The sequence below is a fragment of the Mesocricetus auratus genome, unplaced genomic scaffold (assembly GCF_017639785.1).
Source record: "Mesocricetus auratus isolate SY011 unplaced genomic scaffold, BCM_Maur_2.0 Super-Scaffold_100008, whole genome shotgun sequence".
NCBI lineage: Eukaryota > Metazoa > Chordata > Mammalia > Rodentia > Cricetidae > Mesocricetus > Mesocricetus auratus.
In genome coordinates this window covers 76,137,277-76,143,419 of record NW_024429192.1, presented here as the reverse complement: position 1 = coordinate 76,143,419, position 6,143 = coordinate 76,137,277, and the positions used below count along the sequence as shown (strand labels likewise).

General features: G+C 42.7%; 1 long non-coding RNA gene across 1 annotated transcript; it reads right to left on the bottom strand.

Moving 5' to 3' along the window:
* Positions 1-826: 826 nt before the first annotated feature.
* Positions 827-5,200, bottom strand: LOC121141809. The gene is made up of 2 exons (XR_005878742.1): positions 4,934-5,200; positions 827-2,739 (listed from the first exon to the last, which is right to left on the bottom strand). It is a non-coding gene; the product is annotated as an uncharacterized LOC121141809 (long non-coding RNA).
* Positions 5,201-6,143: the final 943 nt, after the last annotated feature.

Below are 6,143 nucleotides of genomic sequence, written 5' to 3'. Positions count from 1 at the left end.
GAACCTGTAATGGGTTTCACATTCACATAGATGAAACCTGTTAGAAGAATGAAGAGGACTAGACTGTCACCTGTCATTTTTCACTAGATCCCACTTCTCAACCAGATGTCCTGTGTATTCCTGTGTTAACTCCAGGATGACTTTGAACCCATGAAGACATGAATAGCAATGGATCTGGTACTCACAATTTCATTAAAAGTATCAGAGATAGGTGACATTTTAAAAAGGAAAAGGAAAAAATATAAACTTTAGTCAGATTAGATTCCTCCTGAGTCAATGCTGAGAAACTCCAAGGCCAGGACTATAGTTATTTCCTTTACCCTCATAATGCTGATTTGAATAGATCTATGGCATGTTTCTTCAAAGGCCTATTTCTATCCAGGCCTGCTGTTCTCGGTGCTGTGAATACTTGGATACTTTTCATCAGGTTCTTTGCTTTTCAACTGATGTTCCAGGCAAGTCAGAGGATTCACGTGGAACAAGCTCTAATAAACCTTGTCTAGACCAGCCCAGGCCAAAGAAGACTTCAGCTCCCAGATGGTGCATTCCTGGCACTGAGGAGGGCTGGAAAAATAGCATGTCTAGCTGAGCCCTATTCAGAATTGCTAAGCCTAGTTGCTAACTTTTATGCAGTTTTTTGCCACCTGTTGTATCCTGAATATTTGTAATACCTGCCAGATATCTGCTCCATAGTTTGTACCAATTCTCTATCTTATGGAACTGGTCTTCTCATAAGGCACATAATAAAAGACATAAGAAAACAGACAAAGTGTGTTCACTCAAGATAAGCATCAAGGAGAAAATAAGACAGAGCGACAATGATAAATAGGATTGTGAACATTTTTATTGCACAGACTCCATGCCAGACATTGTCCTAATATTCTTCATAAATTTGTTCTTTAAATTCTCAATATGACTATATAAGACTGGCATTGTCATAATACCTATTAAAATATAATACAGGTGAGACACCGAGGTAAGCCTTCTTGCACACAGCTGAATAGTCCCAAATGGTGAGCTCGGGCTTTAAAGAGGAAAGAAGGCAAAGCCTCAGGCAGGCAGCCACAGAGAACCACAGGGCTTCCTCCAATATATTCATATCACTTTGTATGTAAAGAGTGCATAGTGTGGACTCATACAGTACAGTGGCTGATTATTTCTCCAAACCTTAAAATTAGCTAGAATCTTGGTACTAGAAGATTCTTTGACACTTAGGAGCCAGAGTTTCACATCTAACATACTCCTTTTTGGAAAGTATGAAAAGTAAACTGAATTCTACTTTCTTTAGATTTAAAGAATCAGAAGTATGAAAATATTTGAGAGGAAAGGATCTAGAAGGATGGTGGGCACATGAAAAATTAGAGGTTTGTTCAGATTAAGCAGAACAATGAGCATTAAAAATAAAAAAGATATATCTACATAATGCCTCCTCTCTGAAACATGTGAGCCTTGAGGGACAGAACATGAAAAGAATAGAATGGCAGGAGAAGAATGGCAGGCAGACAGGGCGGGGGTTGGGGGGGGTGGTAATCCTGGAGCAGAGCCAGACAATGTGGAAGTAATTGAGATTCACCATCACCATTTCCATAATCGCTTTGGACACATGATAGCTGAGGAGTGTGCCTTCGATTCCTATTCATTGTGCTGTGGAGTCACAGCATTGTCACAGAAGGTGGGGAACCTATTGTTTTTGCAGCAAATTAGTCTTTCTCAAGATGCACCCCTGGAAAGAGATGAGCTCCTCTCACTCTGTGTAATGCAAAAACCCTGCTAGCTGGGCATGTGTTGCCTTGTTTTCCAGGTCAACTGTTCATCTCATCTACTTCCAAGACAAGAACTGGTTTTTCTAAAGTCTGGTAGGTTATAGGGTTCCTTATGGAGAAAGTACACAGTAAGCAGTGTAAAGATGCTTTAATGTATTAAATGCTTTAAAATCTTAATAGAAGCAGTGAAATCCTCAACTGCATGAAAAAAAAATGGTTGCCTATGGCCAGTTCCCTTTTCTATAAAACACTGAACTCTGTGTTAAGTAGATAGTAGGTACATGTCACATTCTACAGACATCACCTGATTCCAAGGTAAACATACCCTAATATGAGTATATTCACTACTAACGCAGGGACAGAACTACAGTCCTTAGTGATGTATACTTTCAATTTATTACATAAGACCTTTCTTCATTTTCGTCCTTGAGGCTTTTGCTCCGCATCCGCTTGGAATATGTTGATGCAGTGATACCCAGCCAGCAAACTGCAAGCTAATAATAACACCTGTCTAACAGTAACAAGCAGTACCTAAAGACAGCTTTGGAGGGGAACTTGATGCTTCCTAGGAGTTCATAAAATGAAACATTTGGAAACCTGCCCTTAGGGACAGCAGCAACAGTCCCCCCTGGTCCAAGGTAGGCCTATAAGCCACATAGGCATCTTCTCCCTCAGTCCAAATTCAGGCCCCCATCTTTTCCTCTATCAGATATGCCAGGTACCCAGCCAAAATATAGGGCTGAACTCAAGACTGAACCTTTTCTGTTCCTGGAAGGAAGGGAAGAGGTGAGAGAAAGGGATAGAAAGAGCTGCAGTCTAACACTGGTGACTATGAGCATCATGACCTGAATGACAGTCTGTAACAGACAGCGATGTTGACTTATGCAGAATCCTTGCACTGGCTTATGGGAAGGAAACATGCACTGATCACCACTCTGACTTGTCCTCAATTTTCTGGTAGCCGGTGTGCCTCTTCCTGTTTCAACAGAAAAGAAAAACTTATGTTGGTCACCATTTTTAAAGGATTGCAGCTGCATGTCCAGACTAACTCGGTTCATTGAAACGCATAGATGGTCAGCATGGCCAGTGACCTAAACTGACTCAGCATCAGACCCAGTGCAATGGAGGTGAGGGTAGTGCCTCCACATAGTGTGCTACTGGCAGAACTAAGCTAGTACCTGTGAAGTACTAGAGTGTCTCTGCCAGTCAGCAAGTGAACACTACATGCCAGCAATTGTGTTATTAGGTTCAAACAATTACTGGGATGATAGTAGAGGTAATGACACGAAGAGAATGATACCCTATGAAATCCTCCATAGGGAGAGAGCAGGGCACTGAGGGATAAGCACAAGCTCAAGAGCAATGGGTTCAGATGAAGAAGCCGTAACTGTGCTTAGAGTATGGTAGCTTATGGGCTTCTGTTGCGATTGAAGAAGGTAAAACACAGGACACATGCTCAGCCAGAATTGGGAACTCAGTCCTCAGATTCTAGTCCTGAAGTCTAAATAGTTTCCCCTGAAGCCTTGGTTTGTCTTGCCTCTAAAGCCCCTATGATAGCTCCCTTATCCATTAACTTTTAAGTGATCCATGGAGACAGGAACTGTAAACCAGTCTACAGATTAGAGAAATGAGAATGCATACATCGTCAGACATCCTGGGTTCCCATAACAGAGTGTTGTGTAGAGAGCGACTGTGCCTAAGCATCTGCACAGAAGCAGCAATTTCACCCACCAGTTTTCTCTGCAGTCCTGGAAGACAGAGTAGAAAGAAAGATACCCTGGGGCAAAGATGGAGTGCAGTTTGATGCCCTCATCTCTTGTTAGCACAGCTCTGACTAGCTGAGTCCTCCCTTGATCAACATTGAGGCCAGATCTGCAACTCCAATAAGCTTCCTCCACTCTGGCCAAGTATTCTTAAGTCTGAAACCATGTGCAGTCCGGCTTGAGAGCAGGGCCAGTCTTCAGACCCAAATTACTCTGGCTCCACAGTAGCATCTGCCAATGAAATAAGCTTCCAGCAAAAGCATCAGCTCTCCAGCAGCAATTATCTGGAACAGCCTGAAAACTACATTTTTGCCATTTGAGAATCTTTCCCACAATTGCCAGCCATCTTGCCTGTCAGCATGCCTGTGGGAAAGCACAGACCACAGGTACAGTGCAGATTTCCTAACTGAAGTTGTACCTGCCTAGTTTATAACCATAAGATATAAGCCCCAGTGGAAATGAGGTCATTACACTTAAGAATTCCCCCAAAACTGCCAACCTTCTTCAAGCAAATCAGCCTTTTGACCCTCATCCTGCTGAACCCTTGCAATTCTCATTTTCAAACTCCCAGAAGGAGAATTGATCTTTTTCCATATAGCACACAATGTGGAAGTCGAGATTATCTTTAACTAAGAGAATGTTTGGCAAGGCAGAAATTAAATACATTTGTTAATAATAAAAGCTCAGGGCTGTACAAGTACTCAGGAAGACACAAAGCGGGTGATGAGTGCTAGCACAAACGCCCTCTGGGTCTCTGTACTCTGGGGAACTCTCCTCCAGGCAAAGGGCCTCCACACCATCCTCTGTACTCTGGGGAAACAGGCAAACATCTCTTAAATGTTGAACCTGACTCTGCAAACCGTGCTTGTGTCTGGCTTCTTCCTAGTGCCAATTGCTGCCTTTTCCTATGGTGCCCATCGGAAGGATGAGTTTCAGAAGAGCAGATTACAGACTTGACTTTCCCAGCACTGTAATGACTTATGCTCAGCTTCCCCATATTTCATCCCAAGAGCTCTGGGCATTGGTTAATCCACAAGTATATGTGACCCGGTTTCCATCAGTGACAGAGACTTCTGTGTTTCATGGATCAAAGCAAGCCCATGGGAAGAAGGATAGGTTCCTAAACCCCTAACTTTAACTTAAACCAAAGGAGAAGAGGGAAAGGAACAGGAGAAGGAAGAAGAAGGGGGAGGAGGAAAGAAAAGAAAGAACAATCTACCAAGTCCTTGAACAATGATGTAGTTTTCTCATGCCAGACCTGTCATTTTCTCAGATAAAATGCATATGGGGGTGGGCAAACCAAATTTAACCTTTCCCAAACTCTCCCATCAGAGGGCTGAAAAAAATGCTTCCTTGGGGGACAGCAGTCAGACACTAGGAGCTTTCCAGGAGTTACTTTTGCCTTACCTCTGCACAATGATGACAGCAGTCATTCTAATATCCATGAGCTTGAGAAGGTAGGGTTTGACCAAGATGTTTTCTCAGCCTGCTTGTTCTGCTGAAGTTGAAAGTGATGACATGTATGATCTGTGAAACACTGAGAAGGCCATGGTTTCCTAGACAGATTCTAGGAGGCACTGAGATGTTCAGCATCCTCATGAGAACAGACCTTAACATGGACTGACTCACTTCAGGTTTCTACCTGCTCACCTCAAATGGTGGAAGATGTCGGCTACTGTGAGCTCTGAGAGAGAGAGAGAGAGAGAGAGAGAGAGAGAGAGAGAGAGAGAGAGAGAGAGAGAGAGAGAGAGAGGGTTTAAGCTTTATAGCACCACCAATACCAGAAAACCAAAGCAGCCTGGCTGGCTTTCTGGTGCCACACTGCAAGGATGTATACAAATGCCCTAGGTTCAAGAACAGTATAGACTGGAAAATATCTGAATTTGCTAATTACACTGTGAAAATATCTTCGTTTATTTCTTTTGTAGGCACAGCATTCAAAAGGTTAAGTTTGTTTAGTTAAGATGTCTACTGGAAAGCTAAATAATATGACACCTTGGTGGCCATTGTTTTCTGCCTCTGTGAGCATTGTCCTATAGTGAATCATAAATATAGGGGTTCACTTCCCTTTCCATGCAACTTTCTTTCTGAGTCCTCCCAGGACATTGTTTGACTCCGCTCTTGTTCTCAGTAGCATATGCAGCAACTCTGCCAAATTCCTGCAGCTGCTGTTCACAAGTCCATCTGCTACAGCTTCCCTACTTGAAAGGTATCCCAGACAGCCTTGTTTTGCCTTATTCCCAGGGAAATCCCAGAGTTCTTGACACAAAGGCTAACTGATAACCCAGAGATAGTGGTCTAAACATATAAAGCCATAACAACAAACTGTAGGAATGCAACCGAGTAAAGGCTAAAGGCTTGAATGTGGTTATATGCCACCAGGGCAGGATGTGAGGATGGGAATGGATCAGAGCTGTGGGGAAACCATTGTCTTGGGCCTTCAAATCTGCCCAACCCTAAAGCTTGATATCATAATCATTTCCATCATGCCAACTATCTCCCATATCATAAACATAAAATGGTGATTTTTATGGGTACTTGGGCCAAACAAAAAGTAGAGCTGTGAAGGAAAAAGAAAAAATATTTTAAATAATCAAAAGAGGGATTTGAGAAACTT